The sequence below is a fragment of the Lissotriton vulgaris genome, chromosome 4_1 (genome assembly GCF_964263255.1).
Source record: "Lissotriton vulgaris chromosome 4_1, aLisVul1.2, whole genome shotgun sequence".
In the NCBI taxonomy this organism is placed as follows: Eukaryota; Metazoa; Chordata; class Amphibia; order Caudata; family Salamandridae; genus Lissotriton; species Lissotriton vulgaris.
This window is the reverse complement of record NC_141691.1, coordinates 524148494-524168527: the sequence shown is the minus strand read 5'-3', so window position 1 is coordinate 524168527 and position 20034 is coordinate 524148494. Positions and strand designations below refer to the sequence as shown.

The 20034-nt window shown below is 46.9% G+C and overlaps 1 protein-coding gene across 1 annotated transcript in view; it reads left to right on the top strand.

The window, feature by feature from the left end:
* The window catches only part of LOC147721188 (protein AF-10-like), a 1319715-nt gene extending 1315361 nt beyond the window's left edge, over window positions 1-4354 (top strand). The window contains exon 14 of the mRNA XM_086966803.1: window positions 3739-4354. The gene's annotated coding sequence lies outside the window, so the exon portion shown is untranslated. The remainder of the gene's footprint in view (window positions 1-3738) is intronic.
* The last annotated feature ends 15680 nt before the right edge of the window (window positions 4355-20034 follow it).

The following is a 20034-nucleotide window of genomic DNA, read 5'->3' as shown; positions in this document are numbered from 1 at the left end:
TATAGCTGCAGATTCCTTACCGACTAACCCATCCTCCCAGTGAACGGATTTCTAGGGACAGGGCTATTTTTCCAGGGCCCTAGTTCTCCATACCAGTGGTCAGTGTTCTCCGGAGCTCCGCACTCACGGAAAGCCGTGAAAAGAAACTGATGTCAGTGCGCTGGGGTGGCATCTGTATAGGTACCGCACACATCAAATCCGGCGCAGACAACGCAGATGATGCCACGTAGAGTCGAACAATGCCATATACCGGTGCGCAATACCCCTGTGTACAAAAACATTTCTGGAACCAGTCTGACACCTGGAGATAATTCTAAGGTAAGCAATCTGCAGCTAGATAGTCTCTATCTGATAAGGCGTTACCAATGGTAAGTTACTTGTTCTTCACAGGCCCTGGGTAAATTTATCACTACTTTACTAGGGACTTATAAGTTAAATACATGTGCCAATTGGGTGTAAAGCCTATTTTACCATGTTTAAAGGAGTGAGACCAAGTACTTTAGTACTGGTTAGCATCGCTAAAATGCACAGAATCCTAAAGCCAGCAAAAACGAATTTGAGGAAACAAAAGGTAATAAGGCAAATGATTTGTGGAAGATCACACCAAAGGCTGTCCGGTTTAACAACTTCCCGTACCTAAACCCTAAAATCTCCTTTTACCACTAATATTCCCTGCAGCTTAAAAACCCTTACTACCACATAATGCTACCTTTTCCTGAACCCTAAAGATGCATTACTACCCCTAAACTCTACCCTTCCCTGAATCCTTAAAAACTGCTTACTTCCCCATAAAACTATCCATCACTAACCATCACAAGCATTGAAAATGTAATAGGTCTCGCCTTTAATTAAGTTAAAGCCATTTGCTTTGCTAATGGTATTGTATAGCAAAGCAAATGGCTTTAACTTAATGAAAGGCGAGACCTATTGAATTTTCAATGCTTGTTTTCTTTTAATACAGGTTTCTGCCCCAGTGTGTTATTGGCTCCAGTAACTGTATCGGGAACATTATAGTGACGTATATCTGACACTGTGTGGTTAAATACGTTGACGTCTTCAGGGTATGCGTACAGCTAAATGTACGTGTTGTTTAAATATCATTACTGTCTTATTGCTGTTAAATGAATTGGTGGAAGTAAGGTTACGCGTATAATGTTGTCTTTTTAACTAATTGAATAATGTGGGAGTAAAATAAAGGCCACAGATTTCAGTATACAGTATTTTGGCTTCAGCCAGTGACGCACGGACGTCATAAGGTAGCTCAGGTGGTCCATGTCAACACCCCACCCCCACCCCTTCTCCAGCCCACCCGCCTCCCAGGAGTTTGACTCAGAGCCTACAGACTCGCGGAGGTACAGAGCCCCCTACACTAAAGCACACAGGACAGCGCTTTGTCTGCCATAACCCCGGTGCATCCCTTGTTTTTGAAGGCGGAATAGCTCAGCGGGTTACTGAGCCTTCCACAGCAGCCTGTCCGCAGGATGACCCGCTTTGAAGAACACATGGCGGGCGTGACTGGGTTAAATATGATGTATCCGAAATGCTCATTAAAATGCTCTGCCCGGGGTATTTTTCAGGACAGTTTTCAAAAGCATGCTGTCAGGAAACGTGCAGGAGATAAGGTCACAGTATCCCCGTAATTATAAACATGTGATGAGCCACGAGCACATATAAACTATTTTTACATTAAAAGGAGAGAAACCGGCCTGTCAGTGCTTACTGCTTGGGGCAAAACTCACAGGGACTGTACTAAAGAACCATATCACAAGGAAAAAATACACCCACAGAGACGTACCTCCCCTGACAGTTCCCCTGGTGTTCGTTGTAGAACTTTAAAGTTGCGAGCTGCATAAAGATAATCAGGCACATATGTTATTGTACAATCCAAATGTATCATGCCAACAGAACATGTGGCAGCAAATTTCTGTACTGTTCATCCCTCAACCACAATGTGTGTGCACGATTCTACCAAAAACGTTAGGACCCAATTCGTAAACCATTTTGTATTAATTAACACTTGCTTCTCACTCCAGTATTAAAATGTGAATGACGCATAACTAATGATTCGCAAAGCATTTTCTGTGAGTAATTGTGGTTTGCTCGTGTTTTTACAAGAGTAAGTCATGTTTACTCCCCATGAATCACAAAACGTTATTTATCACAAGGAAACGTGTCTTACTCCAAGAAATTCCTAAGTCACAAACCAGCTTCGAGCAAAACACAACTACTTAGTGCAAGGGTGGCAAGTGAAGTCTGAGGCAGCCTGGAAGGGCGTCCTTGTCACTGCACACTGCCAGGAGGTGATTCGCAGAGGCGCCTGTGGAGGGGTAGCATTTGTATACATGGTCAATGGCAGGGAGATGCCGCAGGAGCCGCCTCACAAAAGGCCGCGTTAGAAACACGGTTCACCTTTAGACAAGGGGCTTAGGAAGAGTGTGATCACCAACAGCGAAGCAGCCCACAACTCTTCATGAGTAATACAACCATACTCTGCAGGTGCAGAGAAATGATGCTGTCCATTATGCATCACTTCTACATAATGCTATAACACTGTATCCTCTTCTTGTCGACGTCACTTGAAACCAATCCGGTCGATGACACTTATTCGTGCACAGTTCTACTTCTTATTCACTTCTTATTCACCAAGAAAGAATGCATCGCTAATCCAATCACCAGCCTAGAGGTCTCCAGAAGAGCGCGTGGCCTCCCTCCTGAGGCCCCGAGTGTCAGCCGCGCCTCGCGCCCCCTCAATATTCAGTTTTACAAAGCAGAGCCTGACAATCAACGTCTGCCGGCTCCAGGGAACTTCATTTATTGCTGGAAAGTTAATGAGCATTTCTCAGTTTGTGAATCTTCCTCTGTGATTTATTCTAATGAAAGAAAGACCCAAAGCTAGGGAGACGGAGAGAGAGTGCTCAGAGAAAGATAAGCCACGCAAATACAGATGAGCCGAAAAAACCACACCCAAGCACGCAAGTAGAACAAGCGCGGCCAAACCTAAACAAGGCAGCGTGACGAGTTGCCATGACAATGGTAAGCACGCGGGGGACAAAAAAAAAGCGCGTGCGTGTTCACAGCCCTACGCTTTAGCAAGTAAACAAAGATGGCGTCAGGCTGTCTAAATTTTTTTGGTCAGTACGCGGCATGTTTAGCGTGGGGGATGGCGACAGCAGCCGTCTCTGTCCATCTGGACGCTCGTGCATTCAGCTTTGGCTGAATCGATTACAAAAGGTCCTCTCCATGGCAAGAGCAGCTCATGCACTGCTTTCGCCAGGCGGGACCTAAAAATCCTCACTGCCCCTTAATACTACCAATCCCTATACTCTTTAATACCCCTTAGCAATAGCCACCCCTGACTCCTAAAAGCCCCGTGACACAACCCTGAAGCCAAAAACTCCTTACGACCCCTTAACACTACCCACTTCTAATCCCTAAAAGATCTTAAGCCCCTCTACAGTGTGCTGAAAAAGTAAAGTGTTTTAACTTTGCACGATGTAATTGTAGATTTATTGCAAAATATGCGTTGTCATGCATGGGGTTGGAAGCGTTGTAAGAGTGCAGTACTGTTGTAAATACTTACAAGATCGATTTGAGTATTGTTCGTACCCCTGCAAACGTTCCGAGTTTGAGATGAGGTTTGGTATATTTCACGTTTTTGATTGTTTTTTTAAATATATAGTTATATGAGTAGGTAATAATGTATTGTCTACATCAGTATGTTTTTATTTATTTTCCCAGAAATCTGAGTGAAAAGTAGACAACGTTTTGCAAGAAAGCGACCACTGACTGTTTTGAAATTTAACACTTTTTGCTGTCTTACTTCCTACTTGAGACTGAAGAATTGTTGTGAAGAATTGCACTTCTCAAGACTTTGAAACCAATGATCTTATTCTACTTTTGGCTGTACTAAAGCATACCAACATATAGGTAATTTACATTGTCTCTCTTACTTCTTGAGGTATGTCCCTTCACCTGCCAGACTAGTTAATGTTCCTGTTTGTTGCCACGTGAAATATCCGATAATGGGTGGATCTTTGTACTGCTTTATGGCTCAGTGAAGGACTATCCCGAATGAAGAACCAATGTTTTTTTTTTATTTATTGATATTATATACACCTTTTTCAGTCTTGGGGCTAAACACTGGAGGTGACTGTTTTGTGAAACAATTCTTCTGTTACCTTTCTTACTAAATGTTTACGAAACTGTTAAGAAATCAATCCAAAGCATAATACATTTTCACCATGAGACGTTGTTTACCACAGAATCTCGCACTTAAAGGCAACTGTTACAAGTTATGCTGTACTTGTATGGTTATTAAAGATGTTCTTTCTAATAAATATGAGTTTCGAGGGTTCCCTCTTTGGATGTGTGTAACTTATTTCTCTGCTGAGGCACAATAGGTAAAGGTGGGTGCACTTGCCTACACTGTTGTCGGTTCACATGTATATTTTCTTCCTGCTAATTCCACGCCTCGTTTGCAGCCATGCCAAGTGTCACTCATCGGGGTTTAGACTTAATTAAATAGGTTACTGTTCCAACATGTTTTGTAACAGCTTAGAGCTCCACCAATCGCTTGCGATAATATTGCTGACATGTAAATTATTTTGAAGCACTGAACACAGAGACAGACTCAGTCAAAGTAGCTTCTAGCTTCTGCTGCCCTATCTAGAATGACAAGCTTCGAGAATAGGCAAGGGTTAAAGGGTATTTCTGCATCATAGCCATGGTGTGCTGTCACGTGGCTGGTGCGCTGCAGCATCTAAATGCTCTCTGCTGCGTGATTGGGTAAAAGAGCCAGGTATGGTTGTCTTAATCAACTGACCACTATACTCGTGGTGGTCATCTGACCTGCTGAGTGCTCACTGAAGCTGACTCCTCACTCTCAGTACACAGCTTTTAAATGCTCAGTGAAGTCTATTGCTCTGGCGACCTGGATTGGCACCTTCCAAAGGAGGACCACATGGCACATCCATTCCACACCTATGAGCAGGTAGTGGATTTCCACAGAGACTTATGTACAAAACACAGGTCACCTTAGCACCAAGGACATGATACGCGGGGGGCATCACTGTGCTTTATGCCACTGGCCGAAGCTGTGTTTGTTACTGTCCACCCACTCTCATCAGCCTTTGATTGCACTGCACACTGCTGCCTTATCCATCCCTATACCTTAAACTCACAACCCCCCAGAACTGTGCCCACAGCCATTGCTAGCTCATCCATGTTTGTACTGTAGCAAGCTGGCTCTGTATATACTATACCAAAGGAAGGTATCGTGTGCACAGAGTTGAGGGAGTCCCCAGAGGTATAGCAGAGCCTACATTAGGTAAGTATTAACAGCTCTAAATGTGGTAGTGTGGGCAAGCAGTAAGGCTTATCCAGAGGGTGTGTTATCCAGTATTGGGGTATTTTTCATAGATTCACATGCTTAGAATCATCCCCGCTGACGAGGTGGGAGTCTCGCGGTACAATAAAACGTATACATTGCAGTCATAATAACATCACACTATAGGCTATAGTAGATAGCAAAGTCACTACACTAGCCTATCTTAGTCCTTTTGCAAAAAGAACCAAACTTGGAAACCAGCCAATCAGGCAGCAGCACCCTCTTAGAACCTTCCACACAGAGAGGCAAACCCTCCGCTTTTCTACTGCACCTCATTTGTTAGGGAGTCTCCCTGAGCTCTGCTCCGATTTTTCCTTAAACTTCAACTTCTTGAGAGAAAAAATGTCTGATTCTTCTAGGAAAAGTTTGTTTCTGGCCTGGTCTTCATGTGGGAAGAAGAGATTACACTTTGAGGATCCACATAAAGAATGTATCTACTGCCTTTACCAGTCCCGATTGAAGAACGAATTTGGGTAGATTACATCGTGAATTTGTGTGCCGGAAATGGAATGGTAGTCGTTCGCGATAGAACGAAAGAGAATAATTCCGGCCTTGACCGCCTTCCGAAAGGGTTATTGAATTGGCTATTAAGGGCATGCGTTCCTCGAGAGCTATGGGCCCGGACAAGTTACCTATTTCTGTTTTAAAACAAAATAGTGTCCTCTGGAGTAAGATTCTTTTTCCCTGTGTTTAAGTTTTGTTTTTTGCACAAAATAATTCTTCCCTCCTGGAAGGGGAGCATACTGGTCCCCCTGTTCAAGAAGGGAGACAGAAATGCTCCTCAAAATTACCGTCAAATTGCCCTTTTGGACGCTATTGGTAAAGTTTTTGCTAAATGCCTTTTGCAGTAGATTAATAATTGGGTAGCGGAGAATAATATATTGCCCCTCGAGCAGACGGGGTTTCGGCAAAGGCATGGCAACATGGACAATTTGACCGCTCTGCAAGTTTTCTCAGAGAAATACATCAGGATCTGGGGAGGGAGAATTTATGCTGAATTTATAGACTTCTCCACAGCGTTTGACAAAGTTGATCGTCCTCTGCTGTGGAGAAAACTTTCGGACCTCGGCATGCCAGCTGAGCTCTTGGACTTGGCCCTGGAGCTTCATTCCGATACGTGGTGTAGAGTGCTTTTGGGAGGGGAAAGAGGCCTCTCTCAAGCTATCTCGTCCGCCAATGGGTTGAAACAAGGCTGCCTGTTGGCCCCACTACTATTTTCCTTATACCTATCAGATCTTCCCCAGACCTTATCGTCAAGTGATGGTATTGCCCCAATACTGGGGGGGCAAACCAATTGTATGTCTGTTATATGCAGATGATATATTAATTTTGGACTTGACTCCTAGTGGTTTGAATAATTGCCTGCAAGCACTCCATGGATTTGCAGACACACACCATTTGAGGATAAATGTGTCTAAGAGCAAAGTTATGTGTATTGTAGGAAGGAAAAAGCCAAAATATGGGAGTTTCTCCTGGAATATAGGGAGTCGAGGGTTAGAAGTAGTTCACTCCTATGTTTTCCTGGGGAAAATAATTTCCAGTACGTTAAGTGACAAGGCCAATATAGCAAATAACATTCGGAAGGCAATGGCTCATGGGAAGGGTTTAAACACCCTTTATAGATCTACTGGCCAGAGACATTTTGCTTATTTGTTGGAGGTCTTTAGAGCTAAAGTCCCAGCCTCCCTACTATATGGTATAGAACTACTTGAAGTGGGGAAATGGGGTTTTCTGAACACCACGGAAGGAAAATGTTTACGGAATTTGATCACGTTAATACCGCTTGTAATGCAGCGGCTCTTAGGCTGGAATTTGGCTTACGTAGTGCCTGGGTCCAGGGCCTTGCTGGGGTGGTACAGTGGGTTTCCAGTTTGGCAAAGGGAGAACCGGGTACTTTAAGATATTTGATCCAAAAAGAACTTCATGGAACTTTAAAAGAGTACTCCTTAATTATAAAGAATTTTAGATTAGCAGTTGATCTCTTGAAATTAGATGAATCAACTCTTTTTTTCCTTATCTGCATACCAGTTAAAATCCACCTTAAAACTGGCTTCATGGAAACTAAGCTTTGTAATGGATAGGGAGGCTCTCATTGCAAAGAGAGGTCCCCTACCAGTTATTAATTCAGGTCAAATTAGGATTATTCAACCTTATGTTTCCTGGAATCTCTCCCATGGGGTACATCATTTTTTCTTCCTTTTGAGGCAAGACCTACTCCCTTTAAATAATCTATTGTCTAGATGGTATGGCTCATCAGTAATGTGCAATTTTTGTAATAACCCAAATCAGGATGTTAAGCATGTATTATTTGTATGTCCGGCTCTAAAGCAACATCGTCTTAAATGGTTGGGACCTATTTGTTTAAGACTAAGTATCTTGTCTGCCCCTGCTTTCTTAGATGCTATTTGTAATTCGCCTAATGAGAGGTTTTGTTGTAACATTTGTTATAATTGTACAAATTCTAATGTTTGGTGATTTTATGTGGACCTCTGTTATGAGTTCCAAAACATAAATAAATAAAAACTTGAATCTACTGCCTTTACCCAGCACACAAGGTCAAGGATTGCAGGATCTGCAGTACCTTTCCTGCCAAGACCTTGAAGGATCGAGAGGGGCGTCTGTTGGTTTGGCTGGAGAACTTAAAGGCGTCGTCTGAGGTGGTGCCTGAAGGAGAAGGCAGTGCAAGTCCTCAAGCCTCCCCACCTCTATCCAAGTAGAGGGATGGATCTGGAGACCCACCTGAAAGGCAGAGTAAGGCCCTGAAGAAATCTCATTCTGAGATGGGTCACTCTAACTCAAAAAAACGAGAAGTCCTCATTCTCTTCTGAGGTAAAATTTGGAGTAAAGGTGAAGGTTTCATTGAAAACTACCTCAAAATCTCTTCCTGAGCCTCCGTCAATGTCTAAAACAGCTTTGTCGCCGAGAAAATCTCCACAGAAGGTGAGTGGATCTTCAGCGTCAAAGAAAATTCCACCGTTGACGAGAAATCCGTCGACGGCGCCGTAGACGAGTATTCCATCGACGATACCCAACACGTCGACGCCTGCTTCGTCTTCGACAATGCTATCGTCGACGAGCCCACCGTCGTTGCCGATTGTACTCTCGACAACGAGCCCGCCGTCGATGACGACTTCAACCTTGACGTCAACGACCACATCGTCGACTATGACTTTTCTGTCGACGACATCCATGGTTACAACGTCGAAGATGCCATCTATTACAGCAATTTCCACAGAATCTGATTTGCCATCCATGTATATTTCAGCTACACTGAAGCGTAAAAGACCTGCGCCTTTACAAATTACGCCAGTTTCGAGCTCCAAATTGACATCTTCCAGGCAATTTTACTAGGATGTTTCTCACATTTCACCTTTACCTCCTACCCATTATTTGGAGGAATTTGATGATGATGATCCCTTTGGACAAGCACATGACCCTTCTCAACTCCAGATAAAATATCAGGAGGATGACTAGGAAGAAGAGTTTTATGAACCATGTCAGTCTTTAAGAAGGCCTCAAGAATCGTTCTACCAAGAACCTATGGATCAGATGCCTGCAGCTTTGCTTCAAGACCTTACAGCAATGTTACAGTTTTCATCCAGTCACAGTTCCAGAAAGAACTCCTGCACCTACAGAGATGCAACCTGCGACCCCGGCAACACCAGTCTCAGACCCTCAGGTGGTATTGCCTTCACGATTACTGCAGGATGATGACGGAAACACAGTGGCAGAAGACGGAGAAATTCCAAATTCCAAACTGTGGATGAATGGGACGAATATCTTATCCCAACACCAGCTTCACCAGTTTCTCTAGCTGTTGACTCCCCTCCTGAAGACATAGGAGGTTTCCATGTGATTATGGAAAGGGCGGCCTCTGGATTCCATCTTTCAATGCCAGTACAGAAGACGGAATGTTTTCTATATGATTTTAAAGATCTGAACAGAAAGTCCACCTGCTCAATTCCTATAATTGATCATATCTGGGAGGAAGGGGTGAAGATTATGAAGACTCCGTTTTCCATTCCGGCGATCCTCCCTAGGATTGACAAAAAATACAAGGTGCCAGATGAGGCCCCGGCCTGCCTTTCTGGTCACCCTAAACCAGACTCCGTTATCTCGCAGGCAGCGCGGAGAAAGTCTCGGAAGCCTTCTGCTCCAATAACAGCTCCACCTGACAAAGGCGGTAGAGCCTTGACAACATAGGCAAACGCTTTACAACCATGGCAGGCGCTACAGTTCGAGCTACGAATTGTTTGGCTATCTTAGGCAGACACTATCGACAATTATGGTCGGACATTTCCCCTTATATAGAATATCTGCCTGATGACAAGAAAATGGAAGCAAAGAAAATTCTCATGGAGGGTGAAAGAGCTGCTTTCTGAAGTCATCAATATCTCTATGGATATAGCTTCTCTTGGATTTTGTCAACTTGCCGGAGCAGCTACCCTTAGGCGCCACAGCTGGCTGAAATCCACTAACTTTCGCCCTGAAGTCCAAACAAAAATTCTGGATATGCCCTTTGACGGCGAGCTATTATTTGGTAAACACGTCGATGACGCATTACAAGAGATAAACAAGCATCAGCAAATGCAATAGGTTTCGCCTATGTGAATAATGAAACATTTTTTGTAAGTGTGAGCAGTTGGGTGTCTGGGTTAAGGATGAGCGGTGTTTTTGTGCAGTGTCAGTGGTGAAGGAGTGTAAGTGGAGCACTAGTTGTGAGCAGAACTTCAAGAGTGCAAGAGACGCAGTGTGTGAATACAGGGTATATAGTGGGTGAGTCGTGGGTAAGAGGAGAATAAGGGAAGGGTACTAAGTTTGTGATTGCAGGTTGAGAGGCGAGTGGTGTGCCTGTGCTATTGCAGGATGAATAAGTGTTAAGGTGAGAGGTGTACCCATGTGAATTCAGAGTGAGTGGCATCTTTTGTTGAGTGCATTGGGTGGCACATTCAATTCAAACCTATTAGCATTGTCAGTGCTTGTTTTTAATGCACATCCACCACTACTGTATTCCTAGTTATATTTCAATCGCTGTGAAACAAATAGGCTTGCAATGTGTTAACAGATTTTACATCTGCAAACGGAGAGGCTTTACTGCGCTTGCAGAGTTGTAATGTGGCTGTTGCTAAGCAACACACATACAGACTCCACATGTTTACTGAGAAAGATGTCATCAAACTCGTTCCAAGTATAATCTCCGAACAGCATGCAATGCATGTTAAGTAATTTTAAGACCTGGGCTTTCACATCATCTTTCTTGACAGCGCTACTAATTTCTGATAAACTTTGATGTGAAGGGGACGCCTTGCTGCTTTTGTTTCTGCCTGTTTGGAATCGCCTGCTGCCAGCCTACTTCTTGCGGAACCCGCTCCGCGGGTCCCGCTGCGTGAGGAGTGTTGACCGCAGCGCCTTGAAGGGGACACCGAGGGAAGTACTTGCACGGGGCTGCGAGCGAGTGCGTGAGCTCCTTTGGGACTGCATTTCCCAGGAGCACCCGCCAGCCCTGATCAGCTACACCTGGGCCGCTCTCCCCGACCCCTCCTACCCTTCCACCGAGCCCTTATCATCTGCTCTCGCTGAGACGGCGAGTGGGACGCCTTGTTGCTTTTGTTTCTGCCTGTTTGGAATCGCCTGCTGCCAGCCTACTTCTTGCGGAACCCGCTCCGCGGGTCCCGCTGCGTGCCTTGAAGGGGACACCGAGGGAAGTACTTGCACGGGGCTGCGAGCGAGTGCGTGAGCTCCTTTGGGACTGCATTTCCCAGGAGCACCCGCCAGCCCTGATCAGCTACACCTGGGCCGCTCACCCCGACCCCTCCTACCCTTCCACCGAGCCCTTATCATCTGCTCTCGCTGAGACGGCGAGTGGGACGCCTTGCTGCTTTTGTTTCTGCCTGTTTGGAATCGCCTGCTGCCAGCCTACTTCTTGCGGAACCCGCTCCGCGGGTCCCGCTGCGTGAGGAGTGTTGACTGCAGCGCCTTGAAGGGGACACCGAGGGAAGTACTTGCACGGGGCTGCGAGCGAGTGCGTGAGCTCCTTTGGGACTGCATTTCCCAGGAGCACCCGCCAGCCCTGATCAGATACACCTGGGCCGCTCTCCCCGACCCCTCCTACCCTTCCACCGAGCCCTTATCATCTGCTCTCGCTGAGACGGCGAGTGGGACGCCTTGCTGCTTTTGTTTCTGCCTGTTTGGAATCGCCTGCTGCCAGCCTACTTCTTGCGGAACCCGCTCCGCGGGTCCCGCTGCGTGCCTTGAAGGGGACACCGAGGGAAGTACTTGCACGGGGCTGCGAGCGAGTGCGTGAGCTCCTTTGGGACTGCATTTCCCAGGAGCACCCGCCAGCCCTGATCAGCTACACCTGGGCCGCTCACCCCGACCCCTCCTACCCTTCCACCGAGCCCTTATCATCTGCTCTCGCTGAGACGGCGAGTGGGACGCCTTGCTGCTTTTGTTTCTGCCTGTTTGGAATCGCCTGCTGCCAGCCTACTTCTTGCGGAACCCGCTCCGCGGGTCCCGCTGCGTGAGGAGTGTTGACCGCAGCGCCTTGAAGGGGACACCGAGGGAAGTACTTGCACGGGGCTGCGAGCGAGTGCGTGAGCTCCTTTGGGACTGCATTTCCCAGGAGCACCCGCCAGCCCTGATCAGATACACCTGGGCCGCTCTCCCCGACCCCTCCTACCCTTCCACCGAGCCCTTATCATCTGCTCTCGCTGAGACGGCGAGTGGGACGCCTTGCTGCTTTTGTTTCTGCCTGTTTGGAATCGCCTGCTGCCAGCCTACTTCTTGCGGAACCCGCTCCGCGGGTCCCGCTGCGTGAGGAGTGTTGACCGCAGCGCCTTGAAGGGGACACCGAGGGAAGTACTTGCACGGGGCTGCGAGCGAGTGCGTGAGCTCCTTTGGGACTGCATTTCCCAGGAGCACCCGCCAGCCCTGATCAGCTACACCTGGGCCGCTCTCCCCGACCCCTCCTACCCTTCCACCGAGCCCTTATCATCTGCTCTCGCTGAGACGGCGAGTGGGACGCCTTGCTGCTTTTGTTTCTGCCTGTTTGGAATCGCCTGCTGCCAGCCTACTTCTTGCGGAACCCGCTCCGCGGGTCCCGCTGCGTGAGGAGTGTTGACCGCAGCGCCTTGAAGGGGACACCGAGGGAAGTACTTGCACGGGGCTGCGAGCGAGTGCGTGAGCTCCTTTGGGACTGCATTTCCCAGGAGCACCCGCCAGCCCTGATCAGCTACACCTGGGCCGCTCTCCCCGACCCCTCCTACCCTTCCACCGAGCCCTTATCATCTGCTCTCGCTGAGACGGCGAGTGGGACGCCTTGCTGCTTTTGTTTCTGCCTGTTTGGAATCGCCTGCTGCCAGCCTACTTCTTGCGGAACCCGCTCCGCAGGTCCCGCTGCGTGAGGAGTGTTGACCGCAGCGCCTTGAAGGGGACACCGAGGGAAGTACTTGCACGGGGCTGCGAGCGAGTGCGTGAGCTCCTTTGGGACTGCATTTCCCAGGAGCACCCGCCAGCCCTGATCAGCTACACCTGGGCCGCTCTCCCCGACCCCTCCTACCCTTCCACCGAGCCCTTGTCATCTGCTCTCGCTGAGACGGCGAGTGGGACGCCTTGCTGCTTTTGTTTCTGCCTGTTTGGAATCGCCTGCTGCCAGCCTACTTCTTGCGGAACCCGCTCCGCGGGTCCCGCTGCGTGAGGAGTGTTGACCGCAGCGCCTTGAAGGGGACACCGAGGGAAGTACTTGCACGGGGCTGCGAGCGAGTGCGTGAGCTCCTTTGGGACTGCATTTCCCAGGAGCACCCGCCAGCCCTGATCAGATACACCTGGGCCGCTCTCCCCGACCCCTCCTACCCCTTCCACCTATTGTGTTCATACTCCTTATTAAGCCACAAGTACTCCCGCAGCGCGGGAGAGCGCGCGGGAGAAGCCCGGGACAAGGGCGGGACCGTCTGTGGCCGTCCGGGGCCGAAGGAGGCCGGGCTGGGCCACCCCCCTTACCAGTGACATATAGTATCACCTCCAGTAAGTGGCTTAGAAAAGTTGGATTTGTTTAGTGTTTAACATGGCAACGTCTACATCAACAAACTCTGTAAATAGCCATCAAATAACTCCTCCTGTAGAGTCTGGTCCACTGGCAATTGGCCCCTTAGATAAATTTTTCTTTAATCGTTCAATGGTAATAGACAAAGAGTTGACCTTGGCAGAGAAGCGCGCAGAGCGTAGGCTGTCAATCGAAATACTTAAGAATTCAACGGATAAGTTTTCAAATCTAGCTTACCCCACCCTGGTAACTCCTCCGTCATCAGTGAACCTGCCAGTTGTAAACGACCATTTTGAGGTCCAGGCCCAAAAACCAAACAAGGTGTTGTGACAGAACTAAATAATCCTTGTGGCGGCAAAATCCTACCAGCACCGCTCACTGATTCTGGCGCCCAGGTTACATTGGCCCAACCCAAAATCGGGTCCAAACGGAAACGACCAGCATCTGTAAGAAAATGTAAAAGGGTGGTCAAACCCCCTCAAAAACTCAGGAAGTTACATAAACTCGTGAACACAGGAGAGGTAGCTACTAACGAAACTCAAAGCACAGAAAGTGTTACACCTACTAATCTTGTCTCCTTGAACAGCCAGGACGGAGATGATAATCCTTGTACCGACTCCACTGTACCATGTAAAGATAAGGAGCAATCACTTGTAAATGTTCTCCCTGAACTGGAAAAATTGTTTAGATCACTACTCACCCCTATTGAGGATAGAATTGCAAAGCTTGTAGATAGGCTAAACCATTTTGAACAGACTACCTTAAACAATTTTTATTCCACAAAATCACTGATTAAAGCGAATAGGGTGGAAGTAAGCACAAACTCTCAGGTCCTAAACAACCCTGTTATTCAGGATAAGGGAAGAAATCCCCGAAATAGCTCCCCTTTACCTCCCAAACAGAGCAAACCTACAGCTAAAGCCATTACAAAATCCTCAGACAGAACAGAGAGAGCAAACGTTGGCCCTGATTTACCTCAGTCGACCATAATACACCCTACACAGCTCACAATCCCCCCGACACAAAATCCACCAATCGCAACGAGTGCTGAGGCTACAGTGCGTCCCCAAGCGGGACTAGTACCAACAAACGCAAACGTAACTAATAGCACGCAGAAAGCTCAGAATATTCCGGTGGGAGGGAATAGGGCTAATGCAGGTCTGTTGGTAGGTAAAACTTCAGTACCGTCCCAAATAAATAACAAACAGGCGCTGAAGCCTGTCCCCCAATATGTCCCCCAAGTTCCCAAATCTATCCCACCGCCCGTGGCAAAGCCACCCCACAGAAAACCACCAATTAATCTCACCCCAGACTCCTTTCCCTATGTAGCAGTTCTTATAAACGTACCACCATTACCCCCAGGACAGAGAGAAACTTTCCAGATGCTCAAAAACAAGATCATGCACTGGCTAAAGGAAAACCACCCTCTGCCTGGTGACATCGACGGGCTAATCATAGGGGTAAGGAGAATAGATTGGATGGGATATACATCGAAAACCTTGGGTGGGGATTGCATAGTGGTTAATTTCCAAGACCCAAGGGTGGCGGGATGGATAACAAGGCAGGGATAGGGAACAAATAAGGGAGGTATCGGAATTGTAGACCTTACCTTTTTTTACCCCCGACCGACTAGTGTAACGACTAGTTTACTCAATGAACCGCTTATTCCCCCTACTGTATCATGGCCAGTCAATCCCTTACCACCTCCTCCTGTTGGTCATAACCATACCACTTACACATATTACAACCCTCATGTAGGATGGCAGGAGCCGGGATGGGGATATTGACAAACCAGTACTGACAGTATAGGAGGGAATACTAACGAGCCAGAAGGGCAATGTGATGTTCATGGTAATACAACTGTTACAAACTTATTGGTCAATTACATCGAGACGGGGTGTTTGGTCGAAGAAGGTGGTTTTAGACTGGGAACCCTAAATACAAATGCCAAGATAACATACCCAGCCACAGCCAATACGACAGTGGATCCAACAGATGACCAAGAAAGGCAGACTAATTCTACTGAAAGCCCTATGTTAGCCCAAGTATTTCCATTGACTAACACCCGAGATGGGCTAGATGCTAGCATTGGTACGCTTTTATCTTGGAATGTCGCTGGGCTGGCAAGTAAATTGGATTCCCAATCCTGGGTGGATTTTATAAGTGGGTATGACATCTGTTGCTTCCAAGAAACCTGGGCTTGTGATCCCCTTTTCTGTCTTGGTTATTTGAACTATTGTATACCAGCGTCAAAAGGGGGAAGAGGGCGGCCCAAGGGAGGCTTAACTGTTTGGGTTAGACAGGACCTGCAGGTCAACATCAAAATGTTGGACCTGGGAAATTGTGATTTGCAATTATTAAGAATCTCCGTAGCAAAGGGTCAACTAATAGATTTGTACAATGTTTACGTGAGAGGTAGCAACGCAACCAATTTACCCACCATTGAGCTGTTGTCTACTGCCATTGAGACCAAGTCCCAGGAAAGTGTAACGATAATTGTAGGGGACCTCAACAGGACTTTTGAACCTCTGGACTGTACAAATGACCTCTTGGAGAGCGAAGAGGACAATCTCTGGGGAGTACCACCTCTATGCCTAAAACCTGTAAGGAGAGGACAAAAGAGATCTTATCACTGAATGGAATTTGTATGGAACATGGCTTAAGAGCACTGAACGGGAGGACACCTGGGGACAAGGAGGGCAGCTACACTTTTGACAATGGCATCAACAGGAGCCGAATCGATTACATTTTGTGCAGTCTCCAACTGTGGAAAGGGGTTGTTGACATGACAGTTAGGCCCCGGGTTGAAAGTGACCACAACCCCCTCTGTGTGACTCATAGGTGGTGGAATACTGGTGCGGGTAACCCTCTAGTGATATACGATGAAACCCCTGTTATGAGTAATGATGAACGCAGGTTAAAATGGCCCAAGGTACTGGCAAACGAGGCCACTATGACTTACATCAATAATGCTGTTGATTGTGCAATTTCCCCGATGGAAACAGCGGTTCCAGTGGTTCCAGGGGATAGTGGAATCACCGAAATCCACAATAAGTTGTTCTCCCTCCTGAGACCATGCTTCTTCATTAAAAAAAGGAAAGGGAAGAAATCTAAAGAAGTGGGAAGGTGGTTTGATAGTCACTGTAGATCAGCACGATTAGCCCTGGGACAAGCCATAAGGAATAGGGACCGCGCCGCTGTGATAAAGAATAGGGAACTGTACAAGATGGCCATCTATCGTGCAAAAAAGAATTGGGATGAAGGCCACTGGGCCGAACTAAAAGAGGCCTCTGATAGTAAAGACTCCAGGGCATTCTGGAAAATCATCAAGTGGGGTAGTGGAGCCGGTCCTGCGAAGCCAGACAACAATGTAGCAGAGGAAGCTTGGGTTGATTACTTCAGACCTCAGTACGCGGAAGTTAACCATCCTGTGGCAGCTGATAGTATAACACCGGTTTATGCAACCGACGATTTGTTCTCCCTTAGAGAAGCGGAAATTGCCATTGGTTCCGCGAAATGTGGGAGGGCGCCAGGTCCAGATGGCATTCCACCTGATATTTTTAAACACGATATGACCAGATGGGCGAGATATACCCTCCTTGTAGCGAATGCCCTAGCCAAGGGGGAAGTGGTCCCAGACCCCTGGAAAGGCGCAACCATTATCCCCATCCACAAGAAGGGAGATCGTTCACTGCCTGCTAACTATAGGCCCATAAGCTTAATAGCCACCATACAGAAAGTAGTTGGGAGAATGGTAACAAACCAGCTTATGGATTGGGTTGAAGACAACAACGCCCTTTCTCCATACCAAGCGGGATTCAGGCGAGCAACCAGTACCATCGACCAGGTCTTCCGCTTTACCATATTACGGTGGAAGACCGTTGTACTGGGAAGGGGCTGCCTGTACGTCGCGTTCGTCGACCTGCGGGCGGCGTTCGACCTAGTCCCCCGGTTTAAGTTATGGTTGGTTTTGCAAAAGTTGGGGATCCCTGCTGATCTGCTAACATTAATTATGCGACTGCACGAATCCAACTTCGCTAGAGTCCAGTGGGGTGGAAGTGGGGAGACAACAGAGGACTTCCCAGTGGAAAGGGGTGTTCGACAGGGCTGTTCTATGGCCCCTTTACTTTTCTCGTTATTTATTAACGGAATCGTCGAGAGGATGCTGAAGGCTAGTGTTGACGCCCCATCGTTAGCGGACACCAGGGTTCCGATCCTGATGTTCGCTGACAACACTCTTATCTTGTCTAAGACCCCCATGGGGCTGCAACGTGCATTAAACATTTTTGATGCTTTTTGCATTGAGCATGGGCTAGAGGTAAATGTGGGAAAAACAAAACTAATGGCTTTTTCCCCCCGGACGCAGGAATTACCCCAAGGTAACCTTAAACAGCATTAGGTTAGACATTGTCAAAGAATTTACGTACCTGGGTGTACAGATCGCAGAGGGCATTGGCTGGACGCATCATGTAGATAAAGTGGTCCTAAAGCACCAGCAGCTTTCTGGTGCTTTAAGGGGGGAACACCGCAAATCCAAAACAAAACCCATAAAACCTGCATTAATAGTGTATGATGCGAAGTTTTTGGGTGCCACATTATATGGCGCGGAGCTATGGGCCTGGGATGGTTTAGCGGCTCTTCAGACTTCAGAGAACAAGTTTATGCGAGGGATTACAGGACTCCCACAGAGTACCCCCTTAACCCCACTGTTTTTGGAGTTAGGTAGACGCACCATTGTAGATAGAGCCCGATTGCGCCCAGTTCTTTACTGGAGACGTCTCTGGACGACTCCAGAAATAAGACAATATGCGGAGGGTTTTCAATGGATTATCAAGGAAGACACCTTCCATAAGATAAAATGGCTAAAACATCTGAAGTCCATGTTAGTAAACTTAGGGTTTTCAAATCTTTGGAATAGCCCTGAGGGAGAGATCTTCCCTAGCAAAGAAGCCCTTAAAGAACAATACTGGGATTGGGTTGGCGGTAAGATGCTGAATGACACCAGGGCCGACTCTATGTCTGGTCGCTTCCTGGAGATAAAATTTCTTCCTGCCCTGGAAAATTACTGGGACAACATCACGGTACCAATGGACAGGAAACTTGTATTTCAGTTAAGATCAGGATCTATCCCCGTCAAGAAACTGACATCTGGCTGGCACAGACCCACCAATAACTTATGTCCAGCATGCGAAAATGCCGAGGAGAGCATAGGCCATTTTCTTTTCGTATGCCACGCTTATGTGAATCCGAGGAGAAAATGGCTCTCGCCGGTATGCAAAAACTTGGGGACACGAGACAGCGCAGTGGCTCTAAGAATCCTACGTACAACAACTCAGGATTCGATAGTCATAGGGGTAGCTAAATACCTGGGTTGGGCATGGGCAATTAGACGACGGTCCCTGGGGGGAAGCAGGTAACAAGGTATTCCTCTCAACAATGATTAATGTAATACTATTTGTAAATATGGTTTTTATATGCAAATGTTGTATGAGCTGTACTCCATGTTTAATGAATTTTTAATCCGTAATAATGTATTATTGTATAACTGTTTGGATTTTATGTGCTTTTATGAGAATTGTCTCGAATAAAGCTTATACAAACAAGCATATATTTGGCAACGCCTGTTTCAAACCACGGCCTGCGTCTTCCATGGTTAGTGCAATATTTGTGTGTGCCGCCGATATAAGTCCCCAATCAAGATCACTTTGCCTGATTGAAATGCAAAACAATTGTTGAGCAGAGGGAGTGAAACTAACCCATGCTGTATTTACATTGGTGACTGACAGGAACAGATTGGTAGGGCGTTTCACCATATTATCCCATGACTGACATACCAAGAAAAAACAAAAACAAATAAGCGGACATATTATGGGACTGTGCACTTAAGCAGTACATTCAGTGCGAACACTGCAGGTGGCATTCTTTATGTACTGTGCTAGTGAGAGATCTTGCACCTGTAGAGGAAAACATCCGTGCATACACCCTGCATCAGGTACCCAGCAATATATTCATGTAGATTGTTCGGCTATTTCGTCAAATTTAAAAACAAAAGTCTGGAAAATGCAGAAGAGGCCACTGGAGCCCTGAGGAGACACCCCGGGGCCTGTCCACTCACGGGTTGTTAACACCTCTCATATCAATGTCAACTGTGGAATTACCTGGATGCTTTGGTTTGCAGGTGCTAGTGCTGTGTGCCACTCTGTGTGGTTACCCTTTAAGATGCCAAAGAAAAAGTTGGTAAAAAAATGAAGAAAAAAAGCAATAAACAACACCTCCTAGATCGGCCATAATTTCGAAATTGCCCAGTGAATGCTTGAATCACTTCGTTCAAAACTGTTCTTGACTATAACTGTGCTCAGACTCACATTGGTAAAAGACAAATTGCTGGCCTTCACTGTTTTTAAAATCAAACAGCATTGTGATGTAAGTGACAAAGTAAGAAAAAAAAACTGATATTTACAAAGAAGAACACGCAAACCTCTCAAAGGAGAGACTTTTTCAGTAATGCTGATGGGTATATTTATGTTTGAAACAACGCGTCGTAGCCACCATCCAACAGCCACACCACCCCACGTCCACATATGTACACACTTTCCTTGTCACCTTA